Genomic DNA, 18,417 nt, shown 5'->3' on the forward strand with positions numbered 1-18,417 from the left:
GAGAGAGAGAAATGAGACCGAATTCCTCCAGCATGGATTAATACAATATAAAGCTCTGCTGAGTAGAACATCTTGGCACTACTGCTGGGATAACGGTAGCCAGCATGTATTAGCTGCTTCCTTTGTTCCATGCACTAAGTGCTTTCCATGCATTAACTAATTTTATCTCATATACATAACGATGCTGTGAGGTACATACTGTTTTTATCTGCATCTCAGAAGAAGAAAGCAGAGCAGTTACATTAAATAACAACCCCACTCACCACTCCTAAGTGTGGAAGTGTATGAAAACCTAGGCTTCCTTTCCTCAGAGCCTATGAAAGATGTTTAGAAGAACTTAATAAATGAAAAGTTTTCATCTTTAAATTTATTTTTACATAATCTAAAATGTCAACTAATACCTCCAAGCTTCAAAGGAAACACAGCGTCTCACTCTCCCACATGCAGCCACTTTTAATTATTGTAGGTGTGGCTGTTAGTATCTAACTTTATGTTTCTCAGAGTAAAGCTTACATTGCTATTTCTTGATATTTTCGATTTTAGACCTTATCTACAAGTTCCAAGTCTGAAAGATGAGGACTTATCTATCTTATGCACGTTTCCTGTCCTCACCTTATACCAATTAAACAGTATTGTTAAATCAATATTTACTGTTATGTTATAATAATATAAATATTATTCATGAAGTCATGCAGTAAACCATCATCATATTTTTCTCCTTGTAACAAAGGGTCATCTCTTTTTGAAGTTAATTCTTGTCCTGTTTTCTTATTCATATTGTCTCCATGTACCTATCACAAATTAAGTCTCCCAAATGTCCACTATGATTATGAATATCTTCTTGATATAATCAAACACATCAATCAATCTTACTAGTTTCATCTTGTTTGTTCGGGTTTTGTTTTGTTTTGTTTAATATCTTGATGCCCTCCATCTTCTTACTTCTATCCAGACAGATCACTCTTAGAAATACTTCACCGATGCCATCTGGATAAATCTCTTCATCATATTCCCAAGAATTTTCTTCACCTCCCTCTTGTGTTGAGTTCCTTCTTTCCTGGATCTTGTGTTTCTTCCCTTCCTTCCTTCCGTCCCTCCTTCCTTCCACCCCTTCATATTGGTAGACCACATCCACAATTAATTCCTGAGAAAGGTATAGGTAATGTACAAGTTTGAAAAGTGCCCCCTTTGAAAATGTTCTTATTCCACTCTCACAATTCAGTAATAGTTCAGATGAATATGAAATTCCAGTTGTGAATAATTTTACCTCAGAAATTTGAGGGCATTGCTTCTAGCTTCCAGTGTTGCTATGGAGATACCCAAATCAATTCTGATTCCTGAACTTTCATAAATGATCTGGTTTTATTTTTTTCCCCTCAATGAAAGTTTTAGGTTCTTTTTTATTTTGAAATTTCAGTTAGTATGTGTTGGTGTGGTTCTAGGAATTCATGTCCTCAGTTTTGAGAAATTTTCTTACATTTTTACCATGATGGTTTCCTTCTCATATTTTCTTTTTTTAAGCTTTTGTTTTAATTCCAATTAGTTAACATACAGTGTTATATTAGTTTCAGGTGTACAATATAGTGATTCAACACTTCTATACATCAGCGGGTGCTCATCACAAAAACTGCACTCCTTAATCTCCATCACCTATTTCACCCATCCCCCCACCCACCTCCCCTCTGATAGCCATCTGTTTGTTCTCTGTAGTTAAGTCTGTTTCTTGATTTGCCTCTCTCTCTCTTCTCTCTGTCTCTCTTTCTCTTAGCCCATTTGTTTTGTTTCTTAAATTCTACACAAGTAAAATAATCTGGTATGTGTCTTTCTCTGACTGACTTACTTCACCTAGCATTATACTCTCTAGCTCCATCCATGTTGTTGCAAATGGCCAAGATTTTCGTTCTTTTTATGGCTGAATAATATTCCATTGTATATATGTACCACATCTTTGTCCACTCATCTATTAATATTCCATTGTATATATGTACCACATCTTCTTTATTCATTCATCAATCAAGAGACATGGGCTGCTTCCATATCTTGGCTATTGTAAGTGATGCTTATAAACAAAGGGCAGTGTATGTATCCCTTTGAATTAGTGTTTTTGTATTCTTTGGATAAATACCTAGTAGTGTGATTGCTGGATTGTGGTGTTAGTTCTATTTTTCACTTTGATGAACCTCCATACTCTTTTCCAGAGTGACTGTACCAGTTTGCATTCCCACTAACAGTGCACGAGGGTTCCTTCTCCACATCTTTGCCAATACCTGTTGTTTCTTATGTTGTTGATTTTAGCCATTCTGACAGGTATGAGGTGATACCTCATTGTAGTTTTGATTTTCTTTTCCCTGATGGTAAGTGATGATGAACATCTTTTCATGTGTCTATTGGCTATCTGTATATCTTCATTGGAGAAATATCTATTCATGTCTTTTGCCCATTTTTTAATTGGATTATTTGGTTTTTGAGTCTTGAGTTGTGTAAGTTTGATATATGTATTTTGGATACTAACCCTTTATCAGATATGCCATTTGCAAATATATTCTCCCATTCTGTAGGTTGCCTTTTAGTTTTGTTGATTGTCTCCTTCACTGTGCAGATGCTTTTTAGTTGGTGTAGATCCAATAGTTTATTTTGTTTCCCTTGCCTCAGGAGACATATCTAGAAAAAAGTTGCTACAGCCAATGTCAAAGAAGTTACTGCCTGTGTTCTCTTCCAAGATTTTGATGGTTTCCTGTCTTACAGTTAGGTCTTTCATCCATTTTAAATTTATTTTTGTGTATGGTTTAAGAAAATGATCCAGTTTCATTCATTTGGCATGTTACTATCCAGTTTTCCCAACACCATTTGTTGAAGAGACTGTCTTTTTCCCAAAAGATAGTCTTTCTTGTTTGTTGAAAATTAATTGGCCATATAATTGTGGGTTTATTTCTGCATTTTCTATTCTTTTCTATTGACCTATGTGTCTATTTTTGTGCCAGTACCATACTGTTTTGTTTACTACAGCTTTGTGTAATATAACTTGAAGTCTGGAATTGTGATGCCCCCAGGCTTGCTTCTCTTTTTCAAGATTGCTTTGGTTACTTGGGGTCTTTTGTGGTTCCATACAAATTTTAGGATTCTTTGTTCTAGTTCCGTGAAAAATACTGTTTGTATTTTCACAAGGATTGCATTTAACGTAGATTGTTTTTTGTAGTATAGACATTTTAACAATATTTGTTCTTCCAATCTAAAAACATGGATAGTCTTTCCAATTTCCTTGTGTCATCTTCAATTTCTTACATCAATATTTTATAGTTTTCAGAGTACAGGTCTTTCACTTGCATGGTTAAGTTTATTACAGGTATTTTATTATTTTTGATGCAACTGCAAATGGGATTGTTTTTTTTTTTTAATTTCTCTTTCTGCTCCTGCATTTCCCTGCAAATTTACTGAATTCATTTATCAGTTCTAGTAGTGTTTTGGTGGAATATTTCAGGTTTCTATATATACTATCATGTCATCTGCCAGTAATGAAAGCTTTACTTCTTCCTTACCAATTTGGATGCCTTTTATTTGTTCCTGTTGTCTGATTGCTCTGGTTAGGACTTCCAGTACTATGTTAAAAAACAATCATTAGAGTGGACATCCCTGTTTTGTTCCTGACCATAGAGGAAAATCTCTTAGTTTTTCCCCACTAAGGATGATGTTAGCTGTGGGTTTTTCATATATGGCCTTTATTATGATTAGGTATGTTCCCTTTAAATCTACTTTGTTGAGGGTTTTTATCATGAATGGATGTTGTACTTTGTCAAATGCTTTTTCTGCATCTATTGAAATGACTATATGGTTCTTATCCTTTCTCTTCTTGATGTGATGTATCACATTGATTGATTTGAAAATTTTGAATCACACTTGCAACCCAGGAATAAATCCCACTTGATGGTGGTGAATGATTTTTTTAATGTATTGTTGAATTTGGTTTGTTAGTATTTTGTTGAGAATTTTTGCATCTATGTTCCTCAGGGGTATTGGCCTGTAGTTCTCTTTTATAGTGTCATCTTTATCTGGTTTTGATACCAGGGTAATTCTGGCCTCATAGACTGAATTTGGAAATTTTCCTTCCTTTTCTATTTTTTAGAATAGCTTGAGAAGAATAAGTACTAACTCTTCTTTAAATGTTTGGATGAGAGGCACCAAAGAGTAATAAGGTTGGTTAAGCATCTGACTCTTGGTCTTGGCTCAGGTTGTGATCTCACAGTCCTAAGATGGAGCCCCACATCAGCTCCCTGCTAAGCACAAAGTCTGCTTGAGTTTCTCTCTCCTTCTCCTTCTGTCCCTACCCCCTGCTCTCTCTCTCTCAAATAAATAAATCAATCTTTAAAAAAATAAAAAAAATTAAAATAAATAAATGTTTGGTGGAAATCACCTGTGAAGCCATCTGGTTTTGGACTTTTGTTTGTTGGGAGTTTTTTGATTACTAACACAATTTCTTTGCTACTTATTGGTCTGTTCAAATTTTCTATTTCTCCCTATTTCAGTTTTGGTAGTTTATATGTTTCTAGGAATTTATCCATTTCTTCTAGGTTGTCAAATTTGTTGGCATATGGTTTTTATGATATTCTCTTATGATTATTTGTATTTCTGTGGTGTGGGTTATTTTTCCTCTTCTGATTTTATTTATTTGAGTCCTTTTTTTTTTTTTACTTGGTAAGTCTGGCTAGAAGTTTATCAATTTTATTGATTTTTTCCAAGAACAAGCTCCTGGTTTCATTGATCTGTTCTATTGTGTTTTTTGTTGTTGTTGTTTTGTTTTTTTAGTTTCTGTATCATTTATTTCTGTCTTAATCTTTATGTTTTCCTTCCTTCTGCTGGTTTTAGGTTTTGTTTGTTCTTTTTCTCACTTCTTTAGGTGTAAGGTTAGGTTGTTTATTTGTGATTTTTCTTGCTTCTTGAGGTAGGCCTGTATTGCTATAAACTTCCCTCTTAGAACTGCCTTTGCTGCATCTCAGAGGTTTTGGACCATTGAGTTTTCATTTTCATTTGTTTCCATGTACTTTTTCATTTCTTCATTTATTTTCTGGTTCACCCATTCATTGTTTAGTAGCATGAATTTGTTGAGGTTTGTTTTGTGGGCTAATATGTGATCTACTCTGGAGAATGTTCTGTGTGCATTTGAAAAGAATGTGTATTCTGCTATTTTAGGATGGAATATTCAAGTCCATCTGTTACAGTGTGTCATTCAAAGCTATTGTTTTCTTGTTGATATTCTGCTTAGATGATCTGTCCATTGATGTAAGTGGGGTGTTAAAGTCCCCTACTATTATTGTATTATTTTTGATTAGTTCCTTTATGTTTGTTATTAATTGTTATTAACTGTTTTATGTATTTGGGTGCTTCTCAGTGCTGGGTGCATAAAAATTTATATTTGTTATATCTTCTTGTTGGTTGTCCCTTTTATTACTATATACTGTCCATCTTTGTATCTTATTACAGTTTTTGTTTTAAAGTCTATTTTGTTCCATATAAGAATTGCTACTCTGGCTTTCTTTTGACATCCATTTGCATGATAGATGTTTCTTCATCTTCTCATTTCAATTTGCAAGTGTCTTTAGGTTTAAAATGGGTCTCTCATAGGCAGCAGATAGATGGGGCTTGTTTTTATCCATTCTGTCACCCTATGTTTTTTGTTGGAGCATTTAGTCCATTTACATTCAAAGTAATTATTGATATATATGTATTTATTACCATTTTATTACTTGTTTTATGGTTGTTTCTGAAGATTTTCAGTGATCCTTTCTCTCTTTCTTTTAGGGTTTGCTGATTTTCTTTAGTGATATATCTGAATTACTTTCTCTTTATTCTTTGCATATTTATTATTCATTTTTAATGTATGGTTACCAATTAGGTTTGTATATAACCTCTTCTGTATATAGCAATCTATATTAAGTTGATGGTCATTTAAGGTTGAATGCATTCTTTTTCACCTCCTCCCATTTAGGTATATGTTGTTATATTTTATATCTTTTTTTTGTGTGTGAGTTCTTTGACTGATTTTTTAAAGAAATATTCATTTTCACTGTTTTTGTGTTTCATTCCTCTATACTGTCACTTTTAGTCTCTCCTTTCTATTCAAAAAGTCCCTTTTAATATTTCTTGCAGAGCTGGTTTTAGTGGTCATGAACTTCTATAGTGTTTGTTTGTCTGGGCAACTCTTTATCTTTCCTTCTATTCTGAATGATAGTCTTGCTGGATAGGGTATTCTTGGCTGCAGATTTTTTTCATTCAGCACTTTGAATTTATCATGCCACTCTCTTCCGGCCTGGAAAGTTTCTGCTGAAAAATCTCCCTTGTAAGTTATTCACTTCTTTTATCTTGCTTTAAAAATTTTTTCTTTATCACTACATTTTACACATTTAACTACAACATGTCTTGGTGTGGATCTGCTTTTATTGATTTTGTTGCGGGCTCTCTATGCCTCCTGGAACTGGATACGTTTCCTTCCCCAGATTAAGGAAGCTTTCAGCTATTGTTCCATCAAATACATTTTCTGCCCCGTTTTCTCTCTCTTTTTCTTCTGGCAACTTGGGAGTGGGTGGCAATATTAGCAAAATTTGCACTGGGCCACCAGTCTTATGCCAGATCCCCCAAAGCCCTGCAGTGGTTGGGGGCTGCATGCCATGGCTGACAGGGGCATGAGGCTGGGCACAGCTGGGTGGAGCACATGATGCCAGCTATGCCCATGGCAGCTGGTCGGGGTGCATGCACAGCTTTAACAAAATTTTCCTTGAGCTCAGGGCCAAGACTAATAAGCTTGGAGTGTGCTAATCCTCAGTAGAACTCATGAGCATGGCTCACTGCTAGTGGGTTAGGTAGCAAGTGTCAGTGCAGTCCACCTCCTGCTGGTGGCTCTGTGTTTATGCTGGGGGGTGGGGGAGGAAAATGGCACATGTCAGCTCCCTCATTTTCAGAGAAGTCCTCCAACAGGTTCCAAAATCGGTATGAATAATTCTGTCTCCCATTTGTCCCTGGCATTCTGTAAACTGCCATTTTCATGTTGCCTTTCTTAGCAGACTGCAGTCTCAAGGGTGATGGTGGACCTGTCACTCACCCTCCTGGCTTGCCCAGTACTGAGTTAGTAGACTATTAAAGCTCCAGGCTCCAAGTACCACTGGTTTTATAAACTCGCAGAATTTAGCCCCTCTGGTTTTTAAAACCAAATGTTGTAGGGATTAGTCTTCTCCATGTGAACTCCCTTGTGCAAGGGCCCATTTCTCTGCCCTCTCCACACATGCAACTCCCTCCCTCCAGTGGGCAGCCTCCCTCCACCTTTCTGACCTTCCTAACTTTTCAGCTGCAGCTTCTTCTCTATATTTAGTTGTGGAATTTGTTCTGCCAGTCTTTGGATCTCTTTCTGGTTTTTTGACTTAGATGTGGATGGTATCTTGTTGACAAGGTGAGACAGGGTGACCTCAGGGTCCTCCTACTCTGTTATCTTCCCAAGCTCAGCCCTTATGTGTTCTTTTTTCTCTCTTTCTGAAACTTCTATTGATCAGATATTGGACATTGTATGTTGATTATCCAACATCCTCTTCTGTTTTTAATTTTCTATCTTTTTGATGTCTTTTTGAGAGATTTCTGATTACCTTCCTACTTTTTACCAATGTTATTTTTCCACTATCATTTTTTAATATATGTTTATGATCAAGAATTATGTTTTGTTCTCTAAATGTTACATAAATATATGTATGTATACATAAAAAGCATATATTCACACAACACACATATATATATTCTTATATTTCCATTTTGTGGATGCAACATATAATCTTCTGTTAAGGATATTGCTTTTATTTTGAAGTTTTCTTCTGCTTCCTACATTGTCTTAGCTCCCTCTGAGTTCCTTTTTCTCTTTGTTTATTGGTCTCTTTTTTATGTTAAAGATTTTTTTCATGTTTGTTGAAACTTGGCCTGTGTTCTTATTTGAAAGTGTGGCATTTAAAACCCTAAAAACAAGGGAAAAAAACAGGATCATGCTCAAATTGCAACTTTTCTGGTAGTCATCAGAGTGCTGAGGTCACAGAGCAACAACAGCCTGAAACTGAAGGAAATACAAGCATATTGAAGGAGAAAAAGGGTCATGAGTACTGGTTCACCTTTAGTAGAACACAGGGTAAACACAGTATCACCATACAAGAGGATAAGAAAAAATTCAGCTCAAGTTTTTAATGAAATGCTAAAGTCTGAGTGTAGGATATCAAGAAAAGCTGAAACTACCAGATGCTATAGGTAAAAGAGAATCTTCTCTTTACCATATTTTTCTCCATGTACTGCCTCAGAGCCTACATGGGGAAGATTGCAGACAGGGTGGGAGATTGGAGAAAGCCTCCCTCAGTGATGGAGAACTGGAGGAGGGTAGTGTGTACATTACAAAAAAGGCAGAAGGACACTTCTCTGCAAAGAACAAATGCCTTAAGCGTCTGGAGGTGGAGGCAGGGCAGCAAACCCTGTTACTTTGAGAACCCAGCTAAAACCCACTGTGCTGGGGGAAAAGTAAAAGAAAAGCTCTCTTTCCCTGGGATGGGGCAGGAGGACATAAGAAGTCTCCTACCACTGGAGAAGGGCAGTGATCACTAAGAAGGCTTGATCTCTAAGACTCAAGAACACAGGGCCTCTCTATAAGACAGTGGTTTGTCCAGCAAAACACACACCCCACCCCAAACTAGGCTAGAACATACCCAATAACTAGCAGTAGCACAATACCCTTGGTGTTATGTGTTGAATTGTGTCCCCAAAAAGATGTCTTTAAATGTTAACCCTCCAGTACTGTTTGGAAATAAGGTCACTGAAGATGTAACTACTTATTATGATTAAGATGTATTAGTCATTAGTATTGGTATTAAACCAGTATAGTATAGTATATATTATATGGTACTATATGCTAATGTAGTATTTCATTATGCTGGTATGATAATATCAGTAGCAGTATTGTATATTAGTATTAGGTAAGATGAGATCATACTGGAGTAGGGTGGGATTTTAGTCTGATATGACTGGTGCCCTTATAAGAAGAGGAAAATATAGACACAGACAGAGACACAGAGAGAACAGCATGTGAAAAAGGAGGCAGAGTCTGGAGTGATATATCTATAAGCCAGCAAATACCAAGGACTGCCAGCAAGCCATAAGAAATTAAGAGACAGACATAAGACAGATTGTTCCTCAAAGCCCTTAGAAGGAATCAAACCTGCTAACACAATGATCTCACATCTCAAGCTTCTGAAACTGTGAGAGAATAAATTTATATAGTTTTAAGTCATACAGCTTATGATATTTTATTATTGTAGTCCTAGGAAACTAATACACATGACAAGAATAAAGAAATGAGGAGAGATTTTTTTCTGAGGCACAGGCACACAAAAAAAATTTGAAGCTGAGGGTGCAACAGAGATATTGAGAAACAAAACAAAACAAAAAAACAAAAAAAAAAAAACCTCTGACAAACAAGCTTCCATCCTAAACATAAGGTAATACTAGAAGAATTTAAAGCTTTGATGCACTGAAGTTAATAACAACACAATGAAGAACTAGCTCAGTTTGTTTAGATTGATACAGCCCCACCCACTCATGACCTAAAAGAAGAAGACTATGCTTATTTCCAGACACAAATACTATTTATCTCAGACTTTACTGTTCCAAACACAAGAAAACAAGAAAAACAAGCCTGAAGAGACACAAAGCAATCAATAGAATCAGATTCAAATATGACCAGATGTCAAAACTATCAGATAAGGAACTAAAAATAACTATAATTAATATGTCAAAGATTCCCATGGAAAAGATGAGCAACATAAATGAACAGATGGGGAATTTCAGCTGAGAGATGGAAACTACAAGAGTCAAATATAAATGCTAGAAATAACACACACACACACACACACACAGAGTAATAGAGATGAACAATGCCTTTGACAGATTTATCAGTAGATTCAATACAGATGAGAAAAGAATAAATGAACTTGAATATAGGTCAATAGAAATTAACCAAACTGAAATATGAAACAAAAATAAGATTGAAAAAAATAAGAAGGGGGAGAGGAGAAGAAGAGGCTATCAAATAATTATTGGGACAATATAAAAAAATTAGATTTTTAATTCCAGAAGAATTGGGAGAAAAAAAATATTTGAAAAGATAATGGGCAAGAATCATTCAAGAATAATAAGTGACATTAATTACAGATCAAGAAACTCAGAAAATTTTAAGCAAGGTAAATTCTCCCTCCTCATTCCCTAAAGATATTCAAACTGCTGAAAACCAAATTTAAAGAGAAAATTATGAAAAAGTGAAAAAAGACATTACATACTTACACAAAGGTAAAAATTACAGCAAATTTCTTGTCAGAAAATATGCAAGCCAGAAAACAATGAAATAACATATTTAAGTGCAATAAAAAATTCAAACCTGTCAGCCCAGAATTCTATACCCAATGGAAATATTTTCATAAATAAAAGAGAAATAAAGACTTATTCAAACAAACAAAAATTAAGAAAATAAATCATGAGAAGACCTATCCTATAAGAAAATATTAAAGGAAATTCTTCAGTGAGAACTTGTATCTGAACAACAAAAAAGAAACTTTAAAAAAAAAAACCATCTTGTTTATGAACAAAGAAAAACCTATCTCCAAAAATAGTTATAATAAAAGTAAAATATAAAAGACATTTTCTTATTTTTAATTGCTCAAAAAAATTTACAGGAAAAATATTAATAAGATGCTTGGTTTTAATGCAAACATATAAATATCTACATTAAATTTAACAGCTTAATCACATCAATTAAAACAGAGATTGTCAAATTGCATCTTTTTATTTTTTATTTTCTTAAGATTTTATTTATTTGACAGAGAGAGAGACAGCAAGAGAGGGAACACAAGCAGGGGGAGTGGGAGAGGGAAAAGCAGGCTCTCACAGAGCAGGGAGCTCAATGTGGGGCTTGATCCCAGGACCCTGGGATCATGACCCAAGCTGAAGGCAGATGCTTAACGACTGAGCCACCCAGGTGCCCCAAATTGCATCTTTTTAAAAAGCAAGATCCAGCTATATGGTATCTATAAGAAACACACTTTAAATATACAGACATTAAAAGGAAGAAAAAATTATATCACAAAAATTCTTTTAAAACATGCTAAGTATATTAATTTTAGACAAAGTAGACTCCATAACAAGGAGTATTACCTAGAATAAAGAAGACATTACATAAAAATAAAGGGTTGAATTCACCAATATAAGAGTATAATTTTGTATGCATCAAAACAGAGCCTCATAAAACCTAAAACAAAAAAATTGGAGATCTGAAAGGGAAAAAATAGACAAATCCATAGTGTTGTAGGAGACTTCGACTTTGCTCTATCAAAAACCAAAAGAACAAGTAGATAGAAAGTCAGTAAGGAGACAGAAGACTTGATCAACATTAACAACAGGTTCACTTTTGAACTGATGAAAGAAATCAATGAAGACTATTACGTCTGATGATATACCATCATTCATGGTTGAAAGGCTCAATATTGTTAACATGTTAGTTCTCTCTAATCTGTAGACAATGCAATCTTAGTTAAAATTGCAGCAGGATTTTTTTTTATAGAAGTTGACAAGCTAAAATTTATATGAGAAAAAAGAAGTAAGATAGCCAAAATAATTTAGCAAAAATGAATAAAGTTGGAAGACTCAAACTATTTGCTTTCAAGACTTACTATAAAGCTACAAAAATCAACACAGTGTGTTATCAGTGAAAAAAAAAAAACATGTAGATAAACAGAATAAAACAGAAGAGAATTCTGAAATAGTACCCCCACAACCACATATGTAATCAATTTTCTTTTCTTTTCTTTTTTTTTTTAAAGATTTTATTTATTTATTTGACAGAGAGAGAGAGAGGGAACACAAGCAGGGGGAGAGGGAGAAGCAGGCTTCCTGCAGAGCAAGGAGCCCGATGCGGGGCTTGATCCCAGGACCCCGGGATCATGACCTGAGCCGAAGGCAGACGCTTAACCGACTGAGCCACCCAGGCGCCCCTGTAATCAATTTTCAACAAAGGTACAAAGACAAGCCAATGAAGAAAGGATCATCTTTTCAGCAAAAGATAATGGAACAATTGGAAAACTGTATGCAGAAAAATGAACCTCAATTCATACTTTATATCATACATAAACATTAACTTCAAAAACTCACAGACTTAAATGTACAACATAAAACTATAAAACTTCTAGGACAAAACATAGGGGAAAAACCTTTGTGATTTTGAGTTAGGAAAAGATTTCTTATGACACCAAAAACATGATCTAAGCAGTAAATATTGATAAAATGGACTTCATAGAAATTAACACTTTTACACTTTGAAAGGCACTCTTAAGGCAATGACAAGCACCAGATTGAGAGGAAATGGAAAACAACCCAAATGTCCTTCAACTAGTAAATGGATAAAAATAGCTATAGTGTATCCAAACACTGGAATTCTCTGCAATAAGAAGGTAAGAACTGATGATGATATACTCAACAATATGGATGAATATGAAAGAAGCCTGATCAAAAGTCTACCTATTATATAATTACACTTATATGACATTTAGGAAAGGCAAAACTGTAGTGATGGAAAACAGATCTGTGGTTGCCAAAGACTGAGAAGTTGACTATATAGAGTCACAGAGTAATTTGGGGGCTTGATTGAACTGTTATTGTATCTTGACTGTGATGGTAGTGACACACGTGTACTTTCAAAATGCACAGACAGGATAGTTTATTTATTTTTTGTAAAGATTTTATTTTTAAGTAATCTCCACACCAAATATAGGGCTCGAACTAACAACCCTGAGATCAAGAGCCACCTGTTCCATCCACGGAGCCAGCCAAGTGCCCTTAGTCTGTATATTTTAAAAAGGTCTTTTTACTGTATGTAAATTATACTTGAGTGAAGCTGACTTTTTCAGGAATGTTGATTGGAAGCTCTCTGTGTATGTGTAAATTTTGAGCTCCTCTGGAGAACATCCCTCAACTCCTGTAATATCTCCCAGTTTCTTTTTGCTGTGGGTTTAAGCCTTTGTATGCTTTTTTATTGGTCATTTTAAATGGGCTTTCAGGAAGAAGCAGAGATAAATATGTGTGTTCAATTTGCCATGATTAATCAAAAGTTCAGAGGTGGTATTTCAAATCAGTAAGGTAAGCTTGGATTATTCAATAAGTGAAAAGCAGATCTTAAATGTTCTCACCACACAAACAAAAACAACTAACCTTATTGTGGTAATTACTTCACAATATATAAGTATATAAAATCATCATGTTCTATACCTTAAACCTACACATTGCTGTTTGTCAATGATATCTAAATAAAGCTGGGGAAAAGTATGAAATTTCTGAATGATAAAATAAAGTTAAATACAATAACATAAAATACAAGACAAATCTTTCTAATATGCATGATCAATGCAGGATTAATGTCCTTTAGCACAAAATACTTCTATGAATAAGAAAAAAAAGATAAGAACCTAATATTAAAATTGTCAAAAGACATGAAAGAGTACTTCACAAAAAGGAAATACAAATGATAAATAAATTACAAATCTTCAACTTCTTTGTAACTAATACATTTTAATTAAAACTATATTCTTTTGTCCTATGGGCTGGCTACTTTTTCTTTTTTCTTTAAAAACCATACCCAATAACTGAGGTTCACGCAACTGGGTATTCTCATGCAAATGTAAATTTGGTTCAACTTTCTTTAGGGCAATTTAGCAATCTGTATAGAAATGACAATTTAGCAAAACTATATATTAAACCTTAAATGCATAACATACCCTATAACCTGCAATTCAGTTTCCAGGAATTTTTCCCGAGGAAATTATTAAGAATGTTTATAAAGATTTTTTACAAGAATATTAATCACAATATTTGTATAATAGTAAAAATAGAAAAGCCTGAACAATTACCAGTTGATAAAATAAAATATAGTGTTTAGTCTTTTAAGCATGATGTTATAGGTGGATATTTTTTCCCATGAAAAAACATCGATTATATTTTCCAAATAAAACCAACAGAATTACAAAATTTTACATACAGCATGAATCCATTGTTTGGGGAATAAAAGTGTGTGTAAATAGGCACATAGCAGAAATAGTCTGGAAAGAAACACATGCAAGAATTCTCAGGGATTATCTCTGAGTGTTGAGATTATGGAGATTTTATTTTTCTTTCTGTAAATTATCACTGTTTTGTATTTTCTAAGATGAATATATATAATTTATTAAATTAGTAGAAAAAGAAAGGATTTTTTATTTAAAAAAATAAATTACATCCAGAAAAGGAAGAGAAATATAAAATATTTAGGAATAAACTTAAGAAGAAATGTAAAGAATCTACACGAACAAACTTTAAGGAGCAGGTACATAAAAAAGAGGCCTTTTGTAAGACTTTTATGGGGAAACATCATGTGTGTGGAAGTCACATTTTCAAAGACAATTCATTAAAACACAATCTTCTGGATATTCACATTGAAATAGTTTCTATTGTTTGTTTTTTAATAAAAATACCTAAGATTAGTGAGCATATACGGAAAAATGGAACTTTCACACTCTATTAGTGAAATTATATATTTATACTGTCTTTTTAGAGGACAATTTCACAATACTTAATAAAAGCCTTAACATTTGAATCAATAACTCCCCCACTGGAGTTTGCTTTAAGAATATCATTAAAGATATGTGTAAATATTTAGTTATTAAATTAATAATTTTATGGTAAGTGAAGGAAATAATCTATGCTGGATTCCTTAACTGCACTGATTACATGGATTAGGTTATGCCCATACTGTAATACAGAGAGAAATTTGAAGAGGTTTTGAAGAAGTTATGTAATCTGTCAGGGTGCAATCAGGAAGATGGAAGCCAAGAAAGATATTCACAAGGACACAATTTATTCTAGGAAATTGGTTACATAGTTATTGGAAAAATGAAAGAATAAAAGGGAATGTTGAGATTACCCAGAGCTCAGTCTTTCCTTACAAGATCTCAGACCATCCTTAATGACTGAAGGAAGTACAGCATCCACACAACTGAGGTGTTAGGTTAAAATGGTGACTAAGTAGCAATACAAGCAATGAGGTGATTTCACTCATCTCAGTTATCACACCTGCACAGGAATCCTTGGTATAAGGTGTGACAGACCGGATCCTGAAAATTTAAGACCCCAATTGGAATTATTTAGAATCAGTGAACAGAAAGAAAGGCAAAGATGTTTCTAAAGGTCCTGGAACTGAGGGTGGGTATGTTCAGCAACTCGTAGAGGAATGCTATCCTGCTCCACTAGGAACATTTATTAGGTCACTTAAAAAAAATTTTTTTTAAGTAGGCTCCACACTAGTGGAGCCCAATGCAGGGCTTGAACTCACAATTCTGAGATCAAGACCCTGAGATCAAGGCTTGAGCTGAGATCAAGAGTCAGAGACATAATCAACTGAGCCACCCAGGCACCTCTCTAGGTCATTATTGAAGTCAGTTGTATGGCTTATTATTTGGGCAGGATCTTATGCTTCCATTTCTGTAGCTATTATATATGGATATTTTCAGTGTTGCCTTGTTTATAAACCCCATCCATCTCCATCTTTACAGAAGTGACTTTGTGACTTGTGAAGTATATATCGAGGGGTTGAGTATAATAACTCATCTTTGAACTCTATGAGCAAATCTGGGCTTGCCCAGAAAGGTCACCTAATTTCAGGTTCATTTGGCTGATGTATCTATTGAAAAGAAGCAAATTGTTATTAGAACTTCTTAAGACTTCAGAGGTAGAATATTAGGATTTTAAGAGATAAATGGAAGGTTCTTTGGTGTTAATACTTTGCATCAAGAGCTGTATGTTTCCACTGGTAAAGAAATACCACCAGAGTTTATGGGAGATATTTTTGACATAGTATAGATACCCACTACTTTAAAGGAACAGGTGTCATTTCAATTCACACTTTGCTAAGGGCTCTTGATTGACACCTTATGTTGCAACATACTCCTCACAGTGGAACAAGGGGATGTAGAAGTATCTGTGGATGCTGATGGGTATATCTTGCCTGTTCCTTGCTAAATTATTAATCTGGTTATTCTCCACTGGTAAGTGAATTCATATTTAATTCTAGTTGTCTAATCTCATACTGTTTGTACCAGGAGAGAGGGTCAGGCATTGGAACCTCATGGAGGGGTATCTAGTTAAAGAACAAGCAGGATCAAAGGAATCTCTCCGTTTAGAACTGTGAAATATATAGCCCATATTTGCTGACACCCTGCAATTCATGAGATAATCACTGCACCACTGTGGAAGGTTAACAACTGCCCCCATCAATGGCAGCTCCTTTAGAGAGATGTTAGAATATTAAGAAGTTAATACATAAAGGTCAGGACAACCTCTCCTAATTGACTTAAATAATACAGTGTGGAAAAAGGTAGTTCTAATAGAGGCAATCAACAACTTTGAGCTTAAAATTTTAAAGTTAAATTGGTAAATGTGATTCCTCAACAGGAAAGTCTTTCTTAGATAAATGAGTTAAACTGTCAGGAATCCAGATTCAGCGATTTGATGAGTTGATCTGGCAGGTTACTATGTAGCCAAACAAAGTCTCCATGGTCAAGACTAAGGAATTCATTAACACTAATTATGGAGCAGGGAGCGGGTAGGGATACAACTACTCAGCTCCTACTACTCTCTGATTTTCTCCATCAAGGGGAAAATGGATTGGGGAATATTCACAAGAGAAAAATAAAGACCAAGTCCATTTCCTCTACATTTTGCAGCATTTATGTAGAAATGATTTTCAATGTATATCAAAGGAAAAACTAACTCTGGAATTTTATAAACCTCGAAAGGAAGGAAAGAAGGAAGGAAGGAAGGAAGGAAGGAAGGAAGGAAGGAAGGAAGGAAGGAAGGAAGGAAGGAAGCGGGGAGGGAGGCAGGGAAGGAAAAGTTAACTGATTTATTATATGCCAGAAACTGATACCAGATAGTTTCACATAGGTTAACTCATATTTAAATTTCACAAAAACCTGAAGAGTTAGATTTTTGTCTTTTCCATTTTTAAGATGAAAAATGATATATATTGTTATGTTTAAAGTGAAATAGCTATAAGGTGGCAGAGCTGGGGATTAACCTGGGTCTATGTCTATTCTATCTAATTATAATATAGAGTTGTAAAGCCAAACCCATGGCTGTGGACTAGCATGGGCAGAAGAGTGAAGCAGCACAAAGAAAGTAAAATCTGACATGAGGCTTGAAGAAAGTTAGATATGATTAGGCTATAACAAAAAAGGAATTCATCAAAAGTGTTGCTTCAAGATGACTGTAGAGCCTTAGATAATTTCACTGGAAATGAAGAAAGCTTCAAAATTAATGACCTAAGTGTCCATCTTCATAAGTTACACGAATGAACAATAGAATAAACTCAAAGAAGTAGAAAGTCATAATTAAAATAAGGGTAGAAATGAATGAAATAGACAACAAAAAATAAGAATAGTCAAGAAAGCAAAAATCTTATCCTTTGAAATAAAAAAACACTGGACAAACCTTTAGCAAAACTTTTCAAGAGAATAAAGAACAGAATACAAATAAATAATTGCATCAATTGGACAATCTTACCTAACCACATGTAGTAAGAAAACTATAACTATGTGCTGACAGTTTGAAATTTACATAAAATCAACAAATACATGGAAAAACCTAACATCAGAATTGACTCAAGAAAAATTAAAAAGCTTGAAAATTCTGTATCTCTTAAAGAAATGTAAATGATGGTTAAAAATTCCCCACCATAGGGGTGCCTCAATGGCTCAGTCAGTTAAGCTTCCAACTCTTAGTTTCAGCTCAGGTCATATTCTCAGGGTGTGAGATATAGCTCCGCATCCAGTTCTGTGCTGCTTAAGATTCTCTCCCTCACCCTCTTCCCCTCCCTGCTTGCACTCTCTCTCTCTCTCTCTCAAAAAAAAAAAAAAAAATTCTCCACCCCAAAAGCAGTATGCCCAGGTGATTTTATAGGTAAGTTCTTTTTTTTTTTTAATTAACATATAATGTATTATTTGTTTCAGGGGTACAGGTCTGTGATTCATTAGTCTTGCACAATTCACAGCACTCACCATAGCACATACCCTCCCCAATGTCCATCACCCAGCCACCCTATCCCTCCCACTCCCCTCCACTCCAGCAACCCTCAGTTTGTTTCCTGAGGTTAAGAGTCTCTTATGGTTTGTCTCCCTCTCTGGTTTTGTCTTGTTTCATTTTTCCCTCCCTTCCCCTATGATCCTCTGTCTTGTTTCTCAAATTCCTCATATCAGTGAGATCATATGATACTTGTCTTTCTCTGAGTGACTTATTTCACTTAACATAATACCCTCTAGTTCCATACATGTTGTTGCA

Source organism: Mirounga angustirostris, unplaced genomic scaffold (genome assembly GCF_029215605.1).
Source record: "Mirounga angustirostris isolate CCGP_5_RB_7025 unplaced genomic scaffold, mMirAng1.0.hap1 SCAF_2, whole genome shotgun sequence".
In the NCBI taxonomy this organism is placed as follows: Eukaryota; Metazoa; Chordata; class Mammalia; order Carnivora; family Phocidae; genus Mirounga; species Mirounga angustirostris.